The sequence below is a fragment of the Ranitomeya variabilis genome, chromosome 3 (genome assembly GCF_051348905.1).
Source record: "Ranitomeya variabilis isolate aRanVar5 chromosome 3, aRanVar5.hap1, whole genome shotgun sequence".
NCBI classification, from domain to species: Eukaryota; Metazoa; Chordata; class Amphibia; order Anura; family Dendrobatidae; genus Ranitomeya; species Ranitomeya variabilis.
In genome coordinates, this window is record NC_135234.1 from 420,732,102 (window position 1) to 420,759,127 (window position 27,026).

The window sequence follows — 27,026 nt, forward strand, 5'->3', positions numbered from 1 at the left end:
GTGTTGGTTGAGGGCGAGTTGGAGTACGTGGTGGAGAAGATCTTGGATTCTCGTCTCTCCAGGCGGAGGCTTCAGTACCTGGTCAAGTGGAAGGGCTATGGTCAGGAAGATAATTCCTGGGTGGTCGCCTCTGATGTTCATGCGGCCGATTTAGTTCGTGCCTTTCACGCCGCTCGTCCTGATCGCCCTGGTGGTCGTGGTGAGGGTTCGGTGACCCCTCACTAAGGGGGGGGTACTGTTGTGATTTTGCTTTTTGCTCCCTCTAGTGGTCATTAGTGATTTGACTCTGGAGCTTCTGTCTTTTCCTATATCCTCACCTGGGCCGTTAGTTCAGGGGCGTTGCTATATAAGCTCCCTGGACCTTCAGTTCAATGCCTGGCATCGTTGAAATCAGAGCTAATCTGTTGTGCTCTTGTCCTATGATCCGGGTTCCTGTATTTCAAGCTAAGTCTGCTTCCTTGCTTTTTGCTTTTGTTTTGTTTGGTATTTTTGTCCAGCTTGTTCCAATCTGTATCCTGACCTTTGCTGGAAGCTCTAGGGGGCTGGTGTTCTCCCCCCGGACCGTTAGACGGTTCGGGGGTTCTTGAATCTCCAGCGTGGATTTTTATAGGGTTTTTGTTGACCAGATAAGTTATCTTGCTATATTCTGCTATTAGTAAGCTGGCCTCTCTTTGCTGAACCTGGTTCATTTCTGTGTTTGTCATTTCCTCTTACCTCACCGTTATTATTTGTGGGGGGCTTGTATCTTGCTTTGGGGTCCCTTTCTCTGGAGGCAAGAGAGGTCTTTGTTTTCTTCTCCTAGGGGTAGTTAGATTCTCCGGCTGGCGCGAGTCATCTAGCGATCACCGTAGGCATGATCCCCGGCTACTTCTAGTGTTGGCGTTAGGAGTAGCTATTTGGTCAACCCAGTTACCACAGCCCTATGAGCTGGATTTTTGAATCTCGCAGACTTACACGTTCCTCTGAGACCCTGTCCACTGGGGTCATAACACCACTCCTTACAATTGTCCTCCGCTGAACAAAGCAATGCCGCCTGGATAGTCCTGTTACCAATTTTGAACTGCATTTAGCCTACTTGCTTATTTGGGCCTACTCACTGTGTCAGCCACTCCTTACAATTGTCCTCTGCTGAACAAAGCAACGCCGCCAGTTTAGTCCTGTTACCAATTTTGAACTGCAATTAGTCTACTTACTTATTTGGGCTTACTCACTGTGTCAGCCACTCCTTACAATTGTCCTCCGCTAAACAAAGCATCGCCGCTAGTTTAGTCCTGTTACCAATTTTGAACTACTTTTAGCCTACTTACTTATTTGGGCCTACTCACTGTGTCAGCCACTCCTTACAATTGTCCTCCGCTGAACAAAGCATCGCTGCCAGTTTAGCCCTGTTACCAATTTTGAACTGCTTTTAGCCTACTTACTTATTTGGGCCTACTCACTGTGTCAGCCACTCCTTACAATTGTCCTCCGCTGAACAAAGCAATGCCGCCTGGTTAGTCCTGTTACCAATTTTGAACTGCATTTAGCCTACTTGCTTATTTGGGCCTACTCACTGTGTCAGCCACACCTTACAATTGTCCTCTGCTGAAAAAAGCAACGCCGCCAGTTTAGTCCTGTTACCAATTTTGAACTGCATTTAGCCCACTTTATTATTTGGGCCTATATCTGTGTTTCCTCCTCATCCTGCCCATTGCCCAGCCACTGCTAGATGAGTCTGCTGGTACATTGACCCAGCCCACTACATTCCCCATGCACTCTACACAGCCAGAATCTGACCCTGCTGAATGTCAGGTTCCCCTTCCCGCATACTATACCACTTTACAAGGGGACAAAGAGGAAGGTGAAGATGAAAGTGCAGGTACCTTCATCAGGTGAGGGGGGGCATACTCATTGGTGACGTCACTGGCACAGGGCCCCTCATAGTACACAAAAGTGTCTCTGCCGGTGGGAGGCGCCACCCGCCGTCAAACACACCACCGTACTATGAGGGGCCCTGTGCCAGTGCCAATGCCAATGAGTGGGCCCCCATTTCTTGCCCAGGATCACAGCACTTCCAAAGTTTAAATACTTACCTCTCCCTGCTCCATTGCCGTGATGTATTCCGCATTTCCTGGGCCCACGAAAAACTTGAGCCAGCCCTACCCCCCCACAACTTTAGCCAAATGACCCCCAGTTTTCAATGCCTAACTATTATTATAAAGCAAATTAAGATTGACACACTTCAGTAATAAGAATTGATGTTTTTGGCATTAAAATGGGCACTGTAGGTGTTTTCCTGTCCTCCACTCTCTGCCGACTTTGATTCCCATTGACTTACATTGGGTTTTGTTTTTCAGTTGGCCCCCAACTTTACGTAATAATGTAACCCGACTCAATCCGAAAAAAGTAAAAGTCGCTTAACTCTAGTATTCACATCTACCCAGTAATTCATACTTCAGCCTTATGGAGGTATCCATAGTAGACTTGAGACAAATTTGTCATTGGCTGCTGAGCATGCACAAATTGGCCAAATTATGTGCTAAGCATCTCATTTTTTTTCCTAGTATCCAGAAGCAGTATTGCTAGTCATATTTCATATATTTCATATTGACATGATTTAGCACTACAGAGTGCAACTTTTTTTGTTTATTGCATATGGTGATGGCTGCTCCTAGTATGCACCTGCTTGCACTAGCTTGCTGTTGCATAGTTTGGTTGCAGAAGAAACTTGTTAGAGTAGATTAAATGGGGTAATTCAAATATTATCCTCATAGAACATGAGGTACATGCACCAGCTTCTTAACACAGCATAAAAGGAAGTCTGAAGGACCTTTTACCAGAGAGAAAGTGAAACCAAAGTACAAGTATATCCATTATATTCAACGAAACTAACAGTAACAACATCACCATCTACTGTTAGGCTAGGGTCACATTGCGTTAGGGCAGTCCGTTAAGCGCATAGCGCTAGCGGATTGCGCTAACGCAATGCTTCTCTAGGGTCCGCGTTCGGCTTCCCAGCTAGCGCAGATCCCTGATCTGCACTAGTGAGGAACGGACCTCGGGCGCGCCGCGGACGCTGCAAGCAGCGTCCGAGGTCCGTCACTCAAATGACGGCATATCGCTAGCGCACGCCCAATGTGGGCGGGCGCTAGCGACGCGTTCACCATTACAGGCTATGGTGGCGTTAACGGACTACGTTAATACCGCGTTATGCCGCGGTGTAACGTAGTCCGTTAAACGCGGTCACATAACGCAATGTGACCCTAGCCTTAGAAAAGAGTAAACTCCTCAGCACACAAATAAGTCTGTATCTGTTGCATATCTGCCAACACCTTTTCTCAACGGTAAGGACTTATTAATTTAAGTGTAATTTCTTCAACAGTTTCTGATGTCTTTCAGCATTCAATGCCTTTGAGAAAATATCTGCTGTCATATCTTCAGTTGGGCAGTACTCTAAATTTAGAATTTCTTGCTCCTGGTGATCTCTCAAGAAGTGAAACTTCACATCAATGTGTTTAGTTCTTGGATTAACTCTTTCCATCTGAGCAAGAACTAGACATCCTTGATTGTCCTCATACATCTTTGTTGGTTCCAATTGTTGTTGTCCTAAGTCTGTTAGCAGTTGCCTTAACCATAAAACTTCTTGAATGGCATGCGCTGCGGCGACATATTCTGCTTCTGTCGACAACAGTGTTACTATAGATTGTTTCTTACTAGTCCAACTAATTGGTCCGCCTGAGAGCAAGAAAAGATAGCCACTTGTAGATATCCTGCCAATCGGATCTCCAGCCAGTCTGCATCAATGTATCCGGTTAAAATGCATTTCTCACTTGCAAGTAGTTTCAGTTAACACTGCTACTCCCTTTCAAATAATGGATTACTCTCTTCACTGCATGCCAATCCAATTTCTTTTGGCTTTGACACCTTCCTGCTCAAAATTCCCACTGCTGCTGCAATGTCTGGCCTTGTAACAGTCGCAAGATATAATCATTTTCCCATTGCCTTACTGTATTGTTCATTATTCAGTAACAGCTTCGGTTCACTATTTATTTCCTTCAGTTAGTTGGTTTCCACTGAAAACTTTACTGGCTTTTCATCTTTCAATGCAAATGTTTTGATTATGTCTTGAATCATGTGGTTTTGAGTAAGAAGGAAACTCCCGTCTTCTTCTCTTTCTATCTGTATTCCTGGGTACTATTTCATATTTCCCAGATCTTTGATCTCGAAGTGTTGATCCAAAGTTTTCACTATCTCCACTTCATCCCTTTCTTTTTGAAAACAAACTAAAATATCATCCACATACAGTATATCAGCACACAGATCCATCTGTCTGTTAGTCTCTTTGTATATAGACAAGGATCCGCTTTGCTTCTTTGAAAATGTTAATTTATGAATACTTCTGTGATTTTATCATTCCATGCTTTAGCGGCTTGTTTTAAACAATATATACTTCTCTGTAACTTACAAACCATGTTTGGGTTCCTTTTATCATTGAATCCTGGGATTGTTCCATGTAAATGTCTTCTGTTAAGTCTCCATTCAGAAATGCTGTCTTTTCATCCAGATGTTTCAACTGCATTTGTTTCGTTGCTGCAACTGCAAACATAGTCCTGATTGTGGTGTGTTTGGCAACTGGAGCAAATGTTTCATCATAGTCTTCTCCATATTTCTGAGAACAGCCTTTAGCTACGAGTCTTGCTTGCGCATTAATCAGCTGTGCCCTCTGCTTGGTATTTTACTTTAAAAACCCATTTACATAATATAGACTTTTTTTCTTTTGGTAGTTCTGTCAATGTCCATGTCTTTGAATCATGCATTGATTTTATTTTTGTTTCTGCAGCCTTTATCCATTTGTTGACCTCTTCTTCTGAAAGATGAGAAATGTCTTCCCAAGATGTAGGTTCATACATTTTATTTGTACTTGCCTTGTATGAAAGATGTTGAGGTGGTCTTCCCTTGTTTTCTCTTATTGAGCGTCTTGGTTCTGTGTCTGTAGGGAGCTGTATCTCTTGACTTTCCATTTTTTGATTTTCATCAATTTCCACTTCTTACTTATCAAATGTTCCTGCACTCATCAGCTCTTACAGTGGGTACGGAAAGTATTCAGACCCCTTTAAATTTTTCACTCTTTGTTTCATTGCAGCCATTTGGTAAATTTAAAAAAGTTCATTTTTTTTCATTAATGTACACACTGGACCCCATCTTGACTGAAAAAAACAGAAATGTAGAAATTTTTGGAAATTTATTAAAAAAGAAATACTGAAATATCACATGGTCATAACTATTCAGACCCTTTGCTCAGTATTGAGTAGAAGCACCCTTTTAAGCTAGTACAGCCATGAGTCTTCTTGGGAATGATACTACAAGTTTATCACACCTGGATTTGGGGATCCTCTGCCATTTTTCCTTGCAGATCCTGTCCAGTTCCGACAGGTTGGATGGTGAATGTTGGTGGACAGCCATTTTCACGTCTCTCCAGAGATGCTCAATGGGGTTTAGGTCAGGGCTCTGGCTGGACCAGGGAAGAATGGTCACAGAGTTGTTCTGAAGCCACTCCTTAATTATTTTAGCTGTGTGCTTAGGGTCATTGTCTTGTTGGAAGGTGAACCTTTGGCCAAGTCTGAGGTCCAGAGTACTTTGGAAGAGGTTTTCATCCAGGATATCTCTGTTCTTGGCCGCATTCATGTTTCCTTCAATTGCAACCAGTCATCCTGTCCCTGCAGCTGAAAACCACCCCATTACATGATTCTGCCACCACCCACCATATTTCACTGTTGGGATTGTATTGGGAAGGTGATGAGCAGTGCCTGGTTTTCTCCACACATACAGCTTAGAATTATCACCAAAAAGTTATATCTTTGTCTCATCAGACCATAGAATCGTATTTCTCATAGTCTGGGAGTCCTTCATGTGTTTTGTAGCAAACTCTTTAAGAACTTTCATATGTTTTACACTGAGGAGGGGCTTCCATTGGGCCACTCTGCCATAAAGGCCTGACTGATTGAGGGCTGCAGTGATAATTGACTTTGTGAAACTTTCTCCTGTCTCACTACTGCATCTGTGGAGCTCAGCCACAGTGATCTTGGGTTCTTCTTTACCTCTCTCACCAAGGCTCTTCTCCCACGATCGCTCAGATTGGTTGGATGCCCAGGTCTATGAAGACTTCTGGTGGTTCCAAACTTCTTCCATTTAAGGATTATGGAGGCCACTCTGCTCTTAGGAACCTTGAGTACTGCAGAAATTATTTTGTAACCTTGGCCAGATCTGTGCCTTACCACAAGTCTGTCTCTGAGCTCCTTGGCCAGTTCCTTTGACCTCATGATTCTCATTTGGTCTGACATGCACTGTGAGCTGTGAGGTCTTATATAGACAGGTATGTGCCTTAACAAATCAAGTCCTATCAGTTTCATTTAGCACAGCTCAACTCCAATGAAGGAGTAGAACCATTTCAAGGAGGATCACAAGGAAATGGACAGCATGTGACTTAAATATGAGTGTCTAAGCAAAGGGTCCGAATACTTATGACCATGTGATATTTCATGTTTTCTTTTTTAAAAATTTAGCAAAAATTTCTACATTTCTGTTTTTTTTCAGTCAAGATGGGGTGCAGAGTGTACATTAATGAGAAAACAATGAACTTTTTTTAATTTACCAAATTACTTCAATGGAACAGAGAGTGAAAAATTTAAAGGGTTCTGAATACTTTCCGTACCCACTTAAAGAGCTGATGACTGGGCTTGGATATCTGACATCTGTGCGGTTCTCCAAAATTTTGTGGACTCAACCAAGATGGTGAACGGCGATGATGCCATAATCAGTATCACCATCCCGCTTTCTCTGTTTGATGAAATGCTCGCTGCTCACAATTAAAAAGGAGGCTTTGCAAGTGGAGCAAGTTGAGATGGAGCAAGAAACTATACTGGGTGATGCTACAAAACTCAGCCTCATCTCATCTTCTCAATGCCGAATGGGTGATAATGAGAAGAAGGAATAGGAGCTGGTTGACTGCGCTACAGATAGTACTAACCACACAACCTTTATCTTGTCTGTTCAGCATGAATGGCCTGAAGATGAAGGAGAACATGGTCAGTCGTACTCTTGGTGGGACAAGGCGGGCACACATGGCTGAGTTTATGTTCTGCTGCCTCTTCCGTGATCATCACCTTGTACACATTTTGGCCAACACTAATTTCTGGTTGGTCACCATTCCAGACCCATGCTACAAGGAGAACTTTACATCTCTCCTTCCAGTGGCAGAGAGGTTTACTAAAACATTGCAATACCAGAAGGTCCTAGTGGAAGAATTATTAAAAAAATTCCCATCTGACAATGCTGGCGGCAGAGGTCACAGTTGTTAGGTGTCGAGTTCCCGCCTCTGCACAGGGGGAATATTGAGGCATCTCTGCTGTGGTCTCCCATTCTTCTCCAGCCACAGTGGAGCCTGCTCAGCGGAGACATCAGTCCCAGCAACTGACTCAGGCTGATACTGGGCGGCTGGTTACTACTGTTCTTCCAGGCTCTGCCTTTGTAGCCAGTGCTGATCAGCAGCGAGCAGATCTTTCTGAGACTAAGTCCTGTTTTTCCCATACTGGGCATGCCCACGGGACGACCTCCCATTGGAGGTCAGGGGTCACATGCGCGGGTCTTGAAGCGGTTCCTGTTGGACCACTAGGAAGGTCCTTGAGTGCTAAAACTATAAAAGATTTGCATGGCCGCACGTCCATGCACTAGTATCAAACCTATGTTATGAGCTCAGCGCCAGTGTGGTCATGGTTGTATCTGGTCAGGGTTTGGCTGAAATAAGCCCCTAGAATACCGGCACCTCCGGTAAGGAGTTTTGTGTATGTGGATTCAGGGCTGGCGTATAGCCATTAGAATTCTGGCTCCACCGGAGAGGTGTTGCTTGTGTGCTATTCTGACTGCATGACCACTGTTGACTCTATTAGGTAGCTGTGATCTCCTGTGAGGTTAACAGGGCACGGCGTTCTCTTTTCATAGTGAATCTGTGAAGTAACAGAGTTTGCTTATATCGCCATATAGTACACCCTGTTACTAGCAGCAATTTTCTCTCCTGCACAGTGGACCCCGGGTTGCAAACGCACCTACTGTCTCATATATATATATTCGGTGCATTCCGCCAACCCTAACAGAATACTAGCGCCAAGGTCTGGCTAGTAAATGGCAGACAAACAGCAATCTTTGCAGTACATCCAGCAGCTGGAGGGTAGGTTGGCGGCTCTCGAGCGCACAATCTCAGTTGTGAATGTTACCGCAGTTGCTGTTCAGGTTGCTAGCATGGCTGCAGCAACCTTGTCCACTGCCACCCCTGTTCCGACTCTATGTTGCCTCCCGCTGCCAGAAAAATTTTCTGGTGATAGTAAATCTTGTAGGGATTTCTTGAGCCAGTGCGCTATACACCTCGAGCTCCAAACGACAGACAAGAGAACAGCACCACTCCAATTATGCACACCACATGCATGAATAGATAAGTAACAGTAAACCATATATGGAAAAAAGAGGTTTTTATTGGCATACCACACAATTTAAAACATATTTAAAAACAGCAAAGAATACCTTGTCCATATCCAGTGTTTGTACATATTAACACCTATACATATGGAGTATAATAATATATAATGCCTGAAAACCCACCTCTATACCTACTGGCTCATGGGGCTAGCAACAGCATGCTCAATAGCCTACCTAAATGGCAACATAACTCTTGTATAGATCCAAAAAAACATAAAAATGGCAAGGGGTGAATCATATAGCAAATAAGAGCATTAAGAGTCCCAGGAGACCATAAGGCTGAATTACCTAAAGTGCAAAATGCACAAACCAGGAGAACCCCAGGCAAAGAAGCGAAATGGACAAGAGCTCCTGGCTGCATGTTTCCCCACAGAGCGGGCAAAGTGGGATTTATTGTGTCTCTCCTATCGGACAGGGCGTTGGAATGGGCTACGCCGCTGTGGGAGCATGGCGATCATGTGGTGCAGAGTGCTCCACTGTTCCTGAGCCCTCTGAAACAGGTCTTTTTAGGGCCTCAAGTCACCCATGATACGGCTCTCCAACTCTTGGGATTGACTCAGGGCTAGTGTTGAGCGATACCGTCCGATACTTGAAAGTATCGGTATCAGATAGTATCGGCCGATACCCGAAAAGTATCGGATATCGCCGATACCGATACCCGATACCAATACAAGTCAATGGGACACCAAGTATCGGAAGGTATCCTGATGGTTCCCAGGGTCTGAAGGAGAGGAAACTCCCCTTCAGGCCCTGGGATCCATGTTAATGTGTAAAATAAAGAATAAAAATAAAAAATATTGATATACTCACCCTCTGACGCGCCCTGGTTGTAACCGCCAGCCTCCGTTCATATGAATGAGCGCTTGAAAGTCCTTAGATGACGTCGCGGCCTGTGACTGGTCACGGAGCGGTCACGTGACCGCAACGCGACCAATCACAAGCCGTGACGTCATCTAAGGTCTTTCAAGCGTTTGAAAGGGAATGAATAGAACATGTGCACTGCGGCTCCATTGTGGACCCCCATGATCAACAAATTACAATCCCATTTTGTGTATATGTGAAAACTTATTTTCCCCCGGATAATCCCTGTAATTGAGCTTTATTGACGTTCTCCCAGTGAAACCCTTCAAAGCCACATTTCCAAAGTTGTAAATGGCCATATTCAATAACCTGTCATTGTCCATTATGTGTATATTACATCCAGACGCCATGAATAAACAGCCATCAAAGCCTCAGTCTGTGTTAATATGTTATTCCAAATTTTCCATCTTGTTGTCCCATTTATGATGATGATTGACCTCACTCGGTGCGTAGCTTCAAAGTGTCCGCAGCTGACATAGAAATTAAACATATGGAGGTCTGTGCCATCGTCCTCTCTTGCACCCTTTCATCTTACATTTCAGCACCAGTTTATCTATGAAGGTTGTGGTGAGCTAATAGTGAAGAGTGAGAGCCAAGAGAAACCGTGTTATACATCAGCATGAATCCCGGGGGAAGGACACAGGCTGCTTGCTACAATCTGACCGCATCGGAACAAAACATGCTGAATGTTAGAGAAAACAGCGAGATGTGCGCAAAATGCAATGTATCCACACCGAAATATTATCACGTGGCTCCAATATGTTATTACTGCCGCCGTCCTGCTGACGGACTATGGACAATAACCTACTTATAGGAACAGAATTAACAAATCCAAGCTCATGGGTTGTAAAGCACAACTACATCAAAAAGCGAGAAAGTTATTACTGTATGGAAAATATCAAATCTGCACAAGTTCTTTATGCTGCAAGTGTAAAATCTTATATACAGTATATGGGGCTCTACTTATCACTAATCACGTCGCGGCCTGTGATTGGTCGCGGAGCGGTCACGTGACCGCCACGCGACCAATCACAAGCCGCGACGTCATCTAAGGTCTTTCAAGCGCTTGAAAGACCTTAGATGACGTCACGGCTTGTGATTGGTCGCGTTGCGGTCACGTGACCGCTCCGTGACCAATCACAGGCCGCGACGTCATCTAAGGACTTTCAAGCGCTCATTCTTATGAACGGAGGCTGGCGGTTACAACCAGGGCACGTCAGAGGGTGAGTATATCAATATTTTTTATTTTTATTCTTTATTTTACACATTAATATCGATCCCGATACCGATTACTGATACCACAAAAGTATCGGATCTCGGTATCGGAATTCCGAAACAGCAAATATCGGCCGATACCCGATACTTGCGGTATCAGAATGCTCAACACTACTCAGGGCTCATCCTTGGTCAGCCATTTTGCCGTCCACTTCCGCACCATAGCATCTGAGCTGGAGTGGTTGGATAAAGCCCTTATCCCTATATTTTGGAGGGGGCTGGCTGACCATGTGAAGGACACTCTGGCCTCTAGGGAGATTCCCGCCACAATGGAGGAGTTAATAGCTGTGTCTACTCATATTGACCTCCGTTTTCACGAGCGGAGGTTAGAACGGGTCCAGTGTAGGCTGAGGTTTTGGCTGACTCCCACCTTCACCAAACCTTTGGAATCTCAGGTCCTGGTCCCTGAGTCACATGAGGCCATGGAAGTGTCACGAGCGGGATCTAAGCCCGGATCGCTCGTGCACTCAAGGTCTGCCATGTTTGCCAGCAGTCAGGACATCTTGCCACCAGATGTTCCCAGCGGTCAAGGAAACGTCAGCGTCTAGTGGTAGTAGGTGGAGGTACACTAGACACAGCAACGATTGCCTCCAAAATGTCCTTTAAGGGGACAATTACAATAGGCTCAATCACTCACTCGATAGAGCTCTGCGTGAATTCTGGGGCAGAGGGCAATTTTATGTCTTCTGCCTTCGCTCAACATCACGCAATACCCCTGGTAATGCTAGCTCAACCAGGAATCGTATGAGTGGTGAATGGGTCGACACTGCCCTCACAGATAACACACCAGACCATCCCTTTCACTCTGACCATGTCGCCATCTCATCAGGAAATTATATTTCTGCTCGTCATTCCTGAGGGAATTCATGAGGTCCTGTTAGGGATACCTTGGCTACGGTACCACTCTCCTCATATCGAATGGACCACAGGCAGAATTTTGGGATGGGGTGATTCTTGTGGGGGTAGATGTCAGTGGGAAAGCGTTCAGGTTGCTACTACTGAAGTACCCGCAGATCTATCCTCTCTCCCCAAGCAATATTGGCCTTCTGCGGACGTGTTCTCCAAAAGGGCTGTGGAGACTAGGGTTGAGCGAAACGGGTCGATCATTTTCAAAAGTCGCCGACTTTTGGCTAAGTCGGCGTCTCATGAAACCCGATCCGACCCCTGTGCTTGTCGGCCATGCGGTACGCGACTTTCGCGCCAAAGTCGCGTTTCAATGACGCGAAAAGCGCCATTTCTCAGCCAATGAAGGTGAACGCAGAGTGTGGGCAGCGTGATGACATAGATCCTGGTCCCCACCATCTTAGAGAAGGGCATTGCAGTGATTGGCTTGCTGTCTGCGGCGTCACAGGGGCTATAAAGGGGCGTTCCCGCCGACCGCCATCTTACTGCTGCTGATCTGAGCTTAGGGACAGGTTGCTGCCGCTTCGTCAGAAGCAGGGAGAGCGTTAGGCAGGGTCCACTAACCACCAAACCGCTTATGCTGCAGCGATTTCCACTGTCCAACACCACCTTCGGTGTGCAGGGACTGTGGAAGCTATTTTTTTTTTTTTTCCCCTCAGCGCTGTAGCTCATTGGGCTGCCCTAGAAGGCTCCGTGATAGCTGTATTGCTGTGTGTACGCCACTGTGGAAACCAACTGCTTTTTTCAAAGCACATATCCTCTTGTTCCTTCCTTTCTGCACAGCTATCTTTTTTGTTTGTCCACACTTTTTATTTAATTTGTGCATCAGTCCACTCCTATTGCTGCCTGCCATACCTGGCTTAGATTACTGCAGGGAGATAGTAATTGTAGGACAGTCCCTGTGTTTTTTTTTTTTTTTTTTTTGTGGGAGATTAAGATTTGCATTTCTGCTACAGTGCCATCCCTGTGTGTGCCATCTCTCACTGAGTGGGCCATAGAAAGCCTATTTATTTTTTCCGTGATTTGTGTTCTAAATTCTACCTCAACACAAAAACACTACATCAATCAGTGGTAGAAAAATATTGGCCTCAGTCAGGGCTTGTGTGCCACTGCTGTGTGTGCTATCTCTCATTCAGTGGGCTATAGAAAGCCTATTTTTTTTTTTTTTTTTTAATATTATTTGGTTTCTAAAGTCTCCCTGAAAAAAAAAAATACCTAAAAAAAACAGTGGGAGAGTAATATTGCCCTTTCAGCTTGTGTGCCAGTCTTGACTCCTGGGTGTGCCACCTCTCTCCCTCTCATTCAGTGGGCCATAGAAAGCCTATTTATTTTTTTTTTTAAATATTATTGGGTTTCTAAAGTCTCCCTTAAAAAACAAAAAATACATAAAAAAACAGTGGGAGAGTAATATTGCCCTTTCAGCTTGTGTGCCAGGCTTGACTCCTGGGTGTGCCACCTCTCTCCCTCTCATTCAGTGGGCCATAGAAAGCCTATTTATTTTTTTTTTTAAATATTATTGGGTTTCTAAAGTCTCCCTTAAAAAACAAAAAATACATAAAAAAACAGTGGGAGAGTAATATTGCCCTTTCAGCTTGTGTGCCAGTCTTGACTCCTGGGTGTGCCACCTCTCTCTCATTCAGTGGGCCATAGAAAGCATTTTTCTTTTTTTCCTTGATTTGTGTTCTAAAATCTACCTCAACACAAAAACACTACATCAATCAGTGGGAGAAAAATATTGGCCTCAGTCAGGGCTTGTGTGCCACTGCTGTGTGTGCTATCTCTCATTCAGTGGGCTATAGAAAGCCTATTTATTTATTTATTTTTTTTCTTATTATTTGGTTTCTAAAGTCTCCCTGAAAAAAAAAAAAAAACATAAAAAAACAGTGGGAGAGTAATATTGCCCTTTCAGCTTGTGTGCCAGTCTTGACTCCTGGGTGTGCCACCTCTCTCCCTCTCATTCAGTGGGCCATAGAAAGCCTATTTATTTTTTTTTTTAAATATTATTGGGTTTCTAAAGTCTCCCTTAAAAAACCAAAAATACATAAAAAAACAGTGGGAGAGTAATATTGCCCTTTCAGCTTGTGTGCCAGTCTTGACTCCTGGGTGTGCCACCTCTCTCTCTCATTCAGTGGGCCATAGAAAGGCTATTTTTTTTTTTGGTTTTTTTAATATTATTTGGTTTCTAAAGTCTCCCTGAAAAAAAAAAAAAAACATAAAAAAACAGTGGGAGAGTAATATTGCCCTTTCAGCTTGTGTGCCAGTCTTGACTCCTGGGTGTGCCACCTCTCTCCCTCTCATTCAGTGGGCCATAGAAAGCCTATTTATTTTTTTTTTTAAATATTATTGGGTTTCTAAAGTCTCCCTTAAAAAACAAAAAATACATAAAAAAACAGTGGGAGAGTAATATTGCCCTTTCAGCTTGTGTGCCAGGCTTGACTCCTGGGTGTGCCACCTCTCTCCCTCTCATTCAGTGGGCCATAGAAAGCCTATTTATTTTTTTTTTTAAATATTATTGGGTTTCTAAAGTCTCCCTTAAAAAACAAAAAATACATAAAAAACAGTGGGAGAGTAATATTGCCCTTTCAGCTTGTGTGCCAGTCTTGACTCCTGGGTGTGCCACCTCTCTCTCATTCAGTGGGCCATAGAAAGCATTTTTTTTTTTTCCTTGATTTGTGTTCTAAAATCTACCTCAACACAAAAACACTACATCAATCAGTGGGAGAAAAATATTGGCCTCAGTCAGGGCTTGTGTGCCACTGCTGTGTGTGCTATCTCTCATTCAGTGGGCTATAGAAAGCCTATTTATTTATTTATTTATTTATTTTCTTATTATTTGGTTTCTAAAGTCTCCCTGAAAAAAAAAAAAAAAACATAAAAAAACAGTGGGAGAGTAATATTGCCCTTTCAGCTTGTGTGCCAGTCTTGACTCCTGGGTGTGCCACCTCTCTCTCTCATTCAGTGGGCTATAGAAAGCCTATTTTTTTTTTTTATTTTTTTAATATTATTTGGTTTCTAAAGTCTCCCTGAAATAAAAAAAAAACTTAAAAAAACAGTGGGAGAGTAATATTGCCCTTTCAGCTTGTGCGCCAGTCTTGACTCCTGGGTGTGCCACCTCTCTCTCTCTAATTGTGGGCCATAGAAAGCCTTTTTTTTTTTGTTTTTTTTTTTATATTATTTGGTTTCTAAAGTCTCCCTGAGAAAAAAAAAAAAATAAATTAGGTGGGAGATTAATATTGACATTAGTGCTTGAGTGACAGTCCTGCGTGTGTGTCATCTCTGTGATTTTGTGCCACAGAAAACAGAGTGTGTAACATTGTGCCTGATTTTCCTTGTGGTCTCACCAACCTGTTAAGGGATATTGAAATCATACTGAAGTTATAGCTCACCGTGTAAGTTGTTTGACAGCAACAAATAAAGTTACTTTGGTTAAGATTTTAAAACAATGAGGAAGTCTGGTGCAAGAGGTCGTCGTGGGCGTTCATTGTCAGCTGGTAATGATGGTAGTGGTAGTGGAGCATCAGGTGGTCGTGGGGATAAAAATATTCCACCTAAGTCTGGAGCTGTGGAGCCAGTTTCGTCGTCAGGCTACACAAGGCCTCGAACGCTCTCTTTTCTGGGAGTAGGAAAACCGCTTTTAAAGGCGGAGCAGCAACAGCAAGTTTTGGCTTACATTGCAGACTCAGCCTCTAGCTCTTTTGCCTCCTCTTCCGAAACTGGTAAATGTAAAAGCAGCGCGTCGCTTGTGGATGTTCACGGTCAGGGACAAGTCGCTTCCTTGTCCTCCTCAGCAAAAACTACAACAAGAGAGAAGGATGCAGCAGGCGACACAACGGGTCACTCCATGGAGCTCTTTACACATACCGTCCCTGGCTTAGAAAGTGAAACATTTAACAGGCCATGCCCATTACAAGTATATTCTGACATGGAGTGCACTGATGCACAGCCACAGCCAGAGTACTATGCTGCTCCTTTGACTCAGACCACCACATTGCCCTCTCAGGGTACAGATCCACAATCAGACCCTGATGAGACTATGTTGCCCCGCCACGAACGCTATACCACCGACCGACACAGTGACACAGACGAAGTTGCACACGAGCTCGAAGAGGAGGTAATAGATGACCCAGTTATTGACCCCGATTGGCAGCCATTGGGGGAACAGGGTGCAGGCGGCAGTAGTTCAGAAGCGGAGGTGGAGGAGGGGCCGCAGCAGGCATCAACATCGCAACAGGTTCCATCTGCCGGGCCCGTATCTGGCCCAAAACGCGTGTCAAAGCCAAAACCTGTTGGAGCACAGCGTTGCCATCCGGTTAAAGCTCAGTCTGCAATCCCTGAAAAGGGATCCGAGTCTAGGAAGAGTGCAGTCTGGCATTTTTTTAAACAACATCCAACTGATCAGCGCAAAGTCATCTGTCAAAAATGTTCAACTAGCTTAAGCAGAGGTCAGAATCTGAAAAGTCTAAATACTAGTTGCATGCATAGACACTTAACCACCATGCATTTTCAAGCCTGGACTAACTACCAAACGTCCCTCAAGGTTGTAGCACCCTCGGCCAATGAAGCTAGTCAGCAACGCAACATCCCTTCTGTCACTGTAAGGCCACCATTTTCCGCACCACCGGCAGTATCTGTGCAGGTTTCTTTGCCAGCCAAAAGCAGTCAGGGTCAGGGAATCACCAGTTTTGTAGGAGGAAATATTGCATCTAGGGCACCGGCGGAAACAATACCGTCTCCAACCGTCTCTCAGTCTGCCATGTACACCGGCACACCCGAAAGTTCCACGATCTCCAGCTCTCCAGTCCAGCTCACCCTACATGAGACTCTGGTTAGAAAAAGGAAGTACTTATCCTCGCATCCGCGTACACAGTGTTTTAACGCCCACATAGCTAGACTAATCTCGTTAGAGATGATGCCCTACCGGTTAGTTGAAAGCGAAGCTTTCAAAGCCCTGATGGAGTACGCTGAACCACGATACGAGCTACCCAGTCGACACTTTTTTTCCAGAAAAGCCATCCCAGCCCTGCACCAGCATGTTAAACAGCGCATCGTCCATGCACTCAGGCAATCTGTGAGTACAAAGGTGCACCTGACTACAGATGCATGGACCAGTAGGCATGACCAGGGACGTTATGTGTCCATCACGGCACACTGGGTGAATGTGGTGGATGCAGGGTCCACAGGCGACATCAATTTAGGGACAGTTGTGCCTAGCCCACGGTCTAGGAAACAGTTGGCTGTAGGCGTTCGCACCCCCTCCTCCTCCTCCTCCTCGTCCTCCTGCAGAAGCTACAGCTCTTCCACAGAACGCAGTCTGCCAACCACTCCATCGGCAGATGACACTGTTGCACACCAGTTGTCCCATTATGGGCCAGCTACTGCCAAGCGTCAGCAGGCTGTATTGGCTATGAAGTGCTTGGGCGACAACAGACACACCGCGGAAGTTCTGTCCGAGTTCTTGCAACAAGAAACGCAGTCGTGGCTGGGCACAGTAGATCTTGAGGCAGGCAAGGTAGTGAGTGATAACGGAAGGAATTTCATGGCTGCCATCTCCCTTTCCCAACTGAAACACATTCCTTGCCTGGCTCACACCTTAAACCTGGTGGTGCAGTGCTTATTGAAAACTTATCCTGGGTTCTCCGACCTGCTCCTCAAAGTGCGTGCACTTTGCTCACATATCCGACGTTCGCCTGTACACGCCAGCCGTATGCAGACCTATCAGCGGTCTTTGAACCTTCCCCAGCATCGCCTAATCATAGACGTTGCAACAAGGTGGAACTCAACACTGCACATGCTTCAGAGACTGTGCGAACAGAGGCGTGCTGTTATTTATTTGTGGGAGGATACACGGGCAGGCAGTAGGATGGCAGACATGGAGTTGTCAGGTGTGCAGTGGTCTAAGATACAAGACATGTGTCAAGTCCTTCAGTGTTTTGAGGAATGCACACGGCTGGTTAGTGCAGACAACGCCGTAATAAGCATGAGCATCCCCCTAATGCGTCTGCTGATGCAAAGTTTGACGCACATAAAGGAGCAGGCGTCTGCACCAGAGGAAGAGGAAAGCCTTGATGACAGTCAGCCATTGTCTGGTCAGGGCAGTGTACAGGACGAGGTAGCGGGCGAAGAGGAGGTGGAGGACGAGGAGGATGATGGGGATGAGTATATTTTTAATGTCGAACCTTTCCCGGGGGCACAGGAAATTGGTTGCGTGTCACGGCCGGGTTCTGGTTTTTTGAGGGACACAAGTGACGTAGATTTGCCTGCAACTGCCCCTCAACCAATCACAACCGGAGATTTGACAACTGGAACTTTGGCCCACATGGCGGATTATGCCTTACGTATCCTAAAAAGGGACACACGCATTACGAAAATGATGAACGATGACGATTACTGGTTGGCCTGCCTCCTTGATCCACGCTATAAAGGCAAATTGCAAAATATTATGCCACATGAGAACTTGGAACTAATATTAGCAACCAAACAATCAACTCTTGTTGACCGTTTGCTTCAGGCATTCCCAGCACACAGCGCACGTGATCGTTCTCACACGAGCTCCAGGGGGCAGCAGACTAGGAGTGTTAGGGGTGCACACATCAGAAGTGGCGTTGGACAGAGGGGTTTTCTGACCAGGTTGTGGAGTGATTTTGCTATGACCGCAGACAGGACAGGTACTGCTGCATCAATTGAAAGTGACAGGAGACAACATTTGTCCAGTATGGTTACTAACTATTTTTCATCCCTTATCGATGTTCTCCCTCAACCGTCATTCCCATTTGATTACTGGGCCTCCAAATTAGACACCTGGCCAGAATTGGCAGAATATGCATTGCAGGAGCTTGCTTGCCCGGCAGCAAGTGTCCTATCAGAAAGAGTATTCAGTGCTGCAGGTTCAATATTAACCGAAAAAAGGACTCGTCTGGCTACCCAAAATGTTGACGATCTAACATTCATTAAAATGAACCACAACTGGATTTCGAAATCTTTTGCCCCACCTTGCCCGGCCGACACCTAGCTTTCCTATGAAAGGCTCTTGCCTGTGAATTACTTTTCTAATGTCTAATTTGCTGCAGCTGATTGTACAGCATACGACATGTTTACACCTCCCTAAATGGCCAAACTCCCCACACGGGGCCGTGGTATCGCGACTTGGCGCAAGCACCCGTGAGACTGCTGTTTGTCTGAAGAGGTGGGTGTGCTCGCTTTTGGTTGACGGCATTGCTACTGGGTCCCTCATAGTACAATGTAGTGTCTCTGGCGGTGGTGGTGCGCACCCAACGTCAGACACACCGTTGTAACATGAGGGGCCCTGGGGCGGTCCCGCCGGCCTCTAGAGAGTTCCCCCCGTACCCCAGCTCAAAATGTGCTCTACCACATGCAAAATTATGTCGCACAGCTCCACCAATCTTTAGTCTATTCGCTGACATCATTCAATGTCTGGCACTGACAATACAAATTTGTAGACATCTATGATGCAACTTAAAGTAGTCTGTGTCTGTGTCCTATATTGGCACCATTAAATAGTTACTGCCAAATTACTATGTCAGAAACTCAGCAGATGAGCCCACCCCTGTACCTAAGTATGCCACCTTTTTTTTTGTTTTGGTTGTTTTGCGAGACATTAACATCTATTTATATTTTGGGAGTACTGGGACAGACACTCCTTGCACTACTCCTCCACTCACCACCAAGCTGCCCGTGTATCCATGTAACCGCTGTAAAACTGCCATGAGCCTATTGTTTGTTATTTTAGGCCTTTGAAGCCTGTCTGCGGTCCCTCCTTCCACTAGTCCTCCACTGACCAGACCACTGCTGCCCGTGTACCCCTGGAACCAATTATAAAGTGCCTACAGCCAGCCCATTTTTTTATGTTAGGCCTTTGAAGCCTGTCTGCGGTCCCTCCTTCCACTAGTCCTCCACTGGCCAGACCACTGCTGCCCGTGTACCCCTGGAACCAATTATAAAGTGCCCACAGCCAGCCCATTTTCTTATGTTAGGCCTTTGAAGCCTGTCTGCGGTCCCTACTTTAAATACTCCTCCACTGACCACCAAGCTGCCTGCCCGTGTATCCATGTAACCGCTGTAAAACTGCCATGAGCCTATTGTTTGTTATTTTAGGCCTTTGAAGCCTGTCTGCGGTCCCTCCTTCCACTAGTCCTCCACTGACCAGACCACTGCTGCCCGTGTACCCCTGGAACCAATTATAAAGTGCCTACAGCCAGCCCATTTTTTTATGTTAGGCCTTTGAAGCCTGTCTGCGGTCCCTCCTTCCACTAGTCCTCCACTGACCAGACCACTGCTGCCCGTGTACCCCTGGAACCAATTATAAAGTGCCTACAGCCAGCCCATTTTTTTATGTTAGGCCTTTGAAGCCTGTCTGCGGTCCCTCCTTCCACTAGTCCTCCACTGGCCAGACCACTGCTGCCCGTGTACCCCTGGAACCAATTATAAAGTGCCTACAGCCAGCCCATTTTTTTATGTTAGGCCTTTGAAGCCTGTCTGCGGTCCCTCCTTCCACTAGTCCTCCACTGGCCAGACCACTGCTGCCCGTGTACCCCTGGAACCAATTATAAAGTGCCTACAGCCAGCCCTTTTTCTTATGTTAGGCCTTTGAAGCCTGTCTGCGGTCCCTACTTTAAATACTCCTCCACTGACCACCAAGCTGCCTGCCCGTGTATCCATGTAACCGCTGTAAAACTGCCATGAGCCTATTGTTTGTTATTTTAGGCCTTTGAAGCCTGTCTGCGGTCCCTCCTTCCACTAGTCCTCCACTGACCAGACCACTGCTGCCCGTGTACCCCTGGAACCAATTATAAAGTGCCTACAGCCAGCCCATTTTTTTATGTTAGGCCTTTGAAGCCTGTCTGCGGTCCCTCCTTCCACTAGTCCTCCACTGGCCAGACCACTGCTGCCCGTGTACCCCTGGAACCAATTATAAAGTGCCCACAGCCAGCCCATTTTCTTATGTTAGGCCTTTGAAGCCTGTCTGCGGTCCCTACTTTAAATACTCCTCCACTGACCACCAAGCTGCCTGCCCGTGTATCCATGTAACCGCTGTAAAACTGCCATGAGCCTATTGTTTGTTATTTTAGGCCTTTGAAGCCTGTCTGCGGTCCCTCCTTCCACTAGTCCTCCACTGACCAGACCACTGCTGCCCGTGTACCCCTGGAACCAATTATAAAGTGCCTACAGCCAGCCCATTTTTTTATGTTAGGCCTTTGAAGCCTGTCTGCGGTCCCTCCTTCCACTAGTCCTCCACTGACCAGACCACTGCTGCCCGTGTACCCCTGGAACCAATTATAAAGTGCCTACAGCCAGCCCATTTTTTTATGTTAGGCCTTTGAAGCCTGTCTGCGGTCCCTCCTTCCACTAGTCCTCCACTGGCCAGACCACTGCTGCCCGTGTACCCCTGGAACCAATTATAAAGTGCCTACAGCCAGCCCATTTTTTTATGTTAGGCCTTTGAAGCCTGTCTGCGGTCCCTCCTTCCACTAGTCCTCCACTGGCCAGACCACTGCTGCCCGTGTACCCCTGGAACCAATTATAAAGTGCCTACAGCCAGCCCTTTTTCTTATGTTAGGCCTTTGAAGCCTGTCTGCGGTCCCTACTTTAAATACTCCTCCACTGACCACCAAGCTGCCTGCCCGTGTATCCATGTAACCGCTGTAAAACTGCCATGAGCCTATTGTTTGTTATTTTAGGCCTTTGAAGCCTGTCTGCGGTCCCTCCTTCCACTAGTCCTCCACTGACCAGACCACTGCTGCCCGTGTACCCCTGGAACCAATTATAAAGTGCCTACAGCCAGCCCATTTTTTTATGTTAGGCCTTTGAAGCCTGTCTGCGGTCCCTCCTTCCACTAGTCCTCCACTGGCCAGACCACTGCTGCCCGTGTACCCCTGGAACCAATTATAAAGTGCCTACAGCCAGCCCATTTTCTTATGTTAGGCCTTTGAAGCCTGTCTGCGGTCCCTACTTTAAATACTCCTCCACTGACCACCAAGCTGCCTGCCCGTGTATCCATGTAACCGCTGTAAAACTGCCATGAGCCTATTGTTTGTTATTTTAGGCCTTTGAAGCCTGTCTGCGGTCCCTCCTTCCACTAGTCCTCCACTGGCCAGACCACTGCTGCCCGTGTACCCCTGGAACCAATTATAAAGTGCCTACAGCCAGCCCATTTTTTTATGTTAGGCCTTTGAAGCCTGTCTGCGGTCCCTCCTTCCACTAGTCCTCCACTGGCCAGACCACTGCTGCCCGTGTACCCCTGGAACCAATTATAAAGTGCCTACAGCCAGCCCATTTTCTTATGTTAGGCCTTTGAAGCCTGTCTGCGGTCCCTACTTTAAATACTCCTCCACTGACCACCAAGCTGCCTGCCCGTGTATCCATGTAACCGCTGTAAAACTGCCATGAGCCTATTGTTTGTTATGTTAGGCCTTTGATAGCCTGTCTGCGGTCCCTACTTTAAATACTCCTCCACTCACCACCAAGCTGCCTGCCCGTCTATCCATGTAACCGCTGTAAAACTGCAATGAGCCTATTGTTTGTTATTTTAGGCCTTTGATAGCCTGTCTGCGGCCCCTACTTGCAATACTCCTCCACTGACCACACCAATGCTGCCCGTGTACCCCTGGAACCTATTTAAAAGTTCATAGAGCCTAGTTATATATTTTATTTACTATTAATAAGGCCATGATGGACTACGCTGTACCACGCTACAAGCTAACCAGTCGACACTTCTTTTGCGAGAAAAGCCATCCCAACCCTCCACCAGCATGTAGAAGACCGCATTGTCCATGCACTCTGGCAATCTGTGAGTACAAAGGTGCACCTGACAACAGACGCATGGACCTGTAGGCATGGCCACGGAAGATTACGTGTCCATTACGGCGCAATGGGTTAATGTGGTGGATGCATGGTCCACAGGGGACAGCCTACTAAGTCTGTCTGCAGTCCCTAATTCAAATTGTCCTCCACTGTCTAAATCGGAGCTTCCACCTTCTGGCTTTCGGCCTATAGTATCAGAAATTAAACTGCATTTGGCCTTCAACTTTGGTTAGGGCCTACTAACGGCTTCTGCCCCTCCCTGGTGTTGCCCTCAACTAAATAAAGCTGAGCTTCAACCTTCTGCTCCAAATTACCATTTTAAAAAATGCAATAGGCTTTTCCGGCCTACTAAAGGTGTCTGTCTGTGTGCCCCTGCCTGGTGTTGTCCTCAACTAAATAAAGCTGAGCTTCAACCTTCCGGCTCTCATTAAGTGGTTTTAAAAAAAAAAAATGGTGGTTAGGGCCTACTAACGGCTTCTGCCCCTCCCTGGTGTTGCCCTCAACTAAATAAAGCTGAGCTTCAACCTTCTGCTCCAAATTACCATTTTAAAAAATGCAATAGGCTTTTCCGGCCTACTAAAGGTGTCTGTCTGTGTGCCCCTGCCTGGTGTTGTCCTCAACTAAATAAAGCTGAGCTTCAACCTTCCGGCTCTCATTAAGTGGTTTTTAAAAAAAAAAATGGTGGTTAGGGCCTACTAACGGCTTCTGCCCCTCCCTGGTGTTGCCCTCAACTAAATAAAGCTGAGCTTCAACCTTCTGCTCCAAATTACCATTTTAAAAAATGCAATAGGCTTTTCCGGCCTACTAAAGGTGTCTGTCTGTGTGCCCCTGCCTGGTGTTGTCCTCAACTAAATAAAGCTGAGCTTCAACCTTCTGCTCCAAATTACCATTTTAAAAAATGCAATAGGCTTTTCCGGCCTACTAAAGGTGTCTGTCTGTGTGCCCCTGCCTGGTGTTGTCCTCAACTAAATAAAGCTGAGCTTCAACCTTCCGGCTCTCATTAAGTGGTTTTAAAAAAAAAAAATGGTGGTTAGGGCCTACTAACGGCTTCTGCCCCTCCCTGGTGTTGCCCTCAACTAAATAAAGCTGAGCTTCAACCTTCTGCTCCAAATTACCATTTTAAAAAATGCAATAGGCTTTTCCGGCCTACTAAAGGTGTCTGTCTGTGTGCCCCTGCCTGGTGTTGTCCTCAACTAAATAAAGCTGAGCTTCAACCTTCTGCTCCAAATTACCATTTTAAAAAATGCAATAGGCTTTTTCCGGCCTACTAAAGGTGTCTGTCTGTGTGCCCCTGCCTGGTGTTGTCCTCAACTAAATAAAGCTGAGCTTCAACCTTCCGGCTCTCATTAAGTGGTTTTAAAAAAAAAAATGGTGGTTAGGGCCTACTAACGGTTTCTGCCCCTCCCTGGTGTTGCCCTCAACTAAATAAAGCTGAGCTTCAACCTTCTGCTCCAAATTACCATTTTAAAAAATGCAATAGGCTTTTCCGGCCTACTAAAGGTGTCTGCCCCTCCCTGGTGTTGTCCTCAACTGAACAAAGCTGAGCTTCCACATTCTGGCTTTCGCCCTATACTATCAGATATTAAACTGCATTTGGCCTACTAGTGTGGTTAGGCCCTTGAAACAGTGTCTGCTGCTCTTGGGTTTGCTACTCCACTGAACAAAGCAATGCCGCCTGTTTAGTCCTGTTACCAATTTTGAACTGCATGTAGCCTACTTTATTCTTTGGCCCTATATCTGTTTCCTCCTCATCCTGCCCATTGCCCAGCCACTGCTAAATGAGTCTGCTGGTACATTGACCTAGACCACTACATTCCCCTTGTACTCTACACAGCCAGAATCTGACCCTGCTGAAAGTAAGGTTCCCCTTCCCGCATGTTATACCACCTTACACAGGGACAAAGAGGAAGGTGCAGATGAAAGTGCAGGTTCCTTCATCAGGTGGGGGGGCATACTCGTTGGCGACGTCACTGGCACAGGGCCCCTCAGAGTACGCAAAAGTGTCGCTGCTGGTGGGAGGCGCCCCCGCCATGCAAACACACCGCCGTACTTTGAGGGGCCCTGTGCCAGTGGCAATGCGAACGAGTGGGCCCCCCCCTGCTTGCTCAGGATCACAGCACTTGCAACGTTTAAATACTTACCTTTCCCTGCAACACCGCCGTGACGTAGTCCGCATTTCCTGGGCCCACGAAAAACTTGAGCCAGCCCTACTCCCCCCACAACTTTCCCCCAATTCCCTATGCCCAACTATTATTATACAGTTAATTAAGATTGGCAAGCTTCAGAAACAAGAATGGATGTTTTTGGCATTAAAATGGGCACTGTAGGTGTTTTCCTGGCCTCCACTCACTGCCGACTATGCTTCCCCATTGACTTGCATTGGGTTTCGTGTTTCGGTCGATCCCCGACTTTTAGCGATAATCGGCCGACTGCACTCGACTCGACTCTGGACAAAATCGGGTTTCCCAAAACCCTACTCGATCTTAAAAAAATGAAAGTCGCTCAACCCTAGTGAACACGTTGTATTATTGCAGTGGAGGATAAAGAAAATAAGAACAGAGAAAGGAAGCTTGTGAAGTGCTCTGACATTTAAGTATAATACCATCTTTTACTATTAGCATATAAATGTTGTGTGTTATGTATAAGAAGAGAGCCTCTGTGTGCCACAAAAGAATCGTACCAAAAGTATTGTGCGTGTTATCATTTGTTACAATTCTGTTCAAGAAATTCCAGTAAAGATGTTTTTTATATTTTTAAAATGGATTCTCGTTTCACTGATTCATATTCTCAAGCTGCCCATACCATCAACCCATTTGTGGCCTGCATACGAGTTGACAGTGTGGCGCCCCTAGGGGTATTTGCCACAAAAATAGTTATTGACACCAAATACAAATATTAAAATAGCAAGACTGCACTACCATCTCCGGCCAGAAGGGGGAGCTCCAGAGACTCCCCTTGATCTATTCTGGTCTGAGAAAAGGACTGGCAGTTGGGTTGAGGAGCTGAAAGTGAGAGGTCGTATAACTAAACTCCTAACAGCCCTATGACGGATTATAGGCCCGTAATACCCATAGTAGGAAAAGAGGAATAGAGAAAAAGGACATTGTGAGAACCGGGTAGCAATAATTTCTACCCAAAATAGGCGCAGAGACGGATACCGGATCCGTGACTATATTCGTTATATATAATACAGCAACCGGAAGAAAGTGAGGTGATATCAGCTTCACCAGGGTAAGACGCAGCAACAGACACAGAGTTCAGCGGTACTCCCAAAGGGGGTAAGCCGACAAAAAGGACTCGGGTTGTCCGTCGAACCAGAGCACAGAAGAGACAGATTGGGTCGGCAGCCAGTTCACATACAGCAGCAGGGCCATACAGAAACTGTGCATAATAAGAGGTGGAAATCCTGACAGGGTCAAAGTAATTCAGAGTTCTTATTCAGACTCCGGTGACAGTATTGGTTGCAAATCCCTTTTTGTTGAAGTAAACTGGTTAAACGTTTCAGCGCCTCAGTCTTTCATTTGGACAATAGCCATCGATCCAGGATCGGGGTCATCACAGCTGAGAGGACCTGCTGCTGATCAAGTAAGTGTCTGTTCCTTCATGATATCCCTTGCACTGTGCATCGCCTGAGGCCACAGCACCGGGTCAAACCACTAGTGACATTCCCTTCAAGAGACGGACCTCTTTGATCTGGTGCTGGGTACCTCGGTCTCCCGGGCGTCACAACTGGCGTCACGAACAGGATTGGGCCAGCCCGTACACCGGGTATTGTGTGCCGTAATTGGAGTCTGAAACTGTGAAAATTTGGATGAAAAATCTTGGAAATTGACTTTGTTAAAGAAAATCCCGTTCCCCATTGAAAACTATTGAAAGTGACTTTTCTCCATTGGTTATAATGGGGTAAAAATGGCCGCCATCCCCTGATGTGATCATCTCATAACCGTTAGGCACAAAACTGTTAATCGAGCTACGTCATTACCCAAGCCCCAGTCTAACTGAAAAACTTCAAAATCCATCATCACAGAGCGTGCGGCAGTTAGAGGCAGCAGGGGGCATGTCATTGTCATCCTGCTGCACAGAGGAACGAATCTACATTATCTAGACGGAAGCTGGGACCGGAGGGGTCTGGATTAACTAAGGGGGTACAGTATGTCGCAGCACGGAGACGCCGCAGCACCCGGCGACGCTAATGCAGCTGAAAGACAGAGTGTCGATAGAGAGCCTGGCAGCGCAGCAGTGCAAGAAGTGGTGCCCATCATGCCGGTGTTGATGCCCTATACCCCGGGTGGCCCGTGGCTTCCAATGTATGAAGGTGAACCTAATACCCTTGACGGTTTCAGGGAAAAGATGCTGGCTCATTTTGATATGTTCCCCGTGGGTGAAGCTCAGCATGTTAGTCTCCTGATGATGCAGTTAAGTGGCCATGCTAAGCGAGAAGTCACGGCATGGGCAACTGATCTAAAAGGTACTGTTGAACGCATATTTGCTGGATTAAAAGCTACATTTGAAACCACTGCCAGCAGCAAAGCTAAAATACGATTCTTTAATTGCAAACAAAAAGCTAATGAGGGCGTGAGAGATTTTGCCTTAAACCTGCTGGAATCCCTTAAATCACTTACACTGGCTGAACCCATTTTTAACACAACCCATGGCAGATG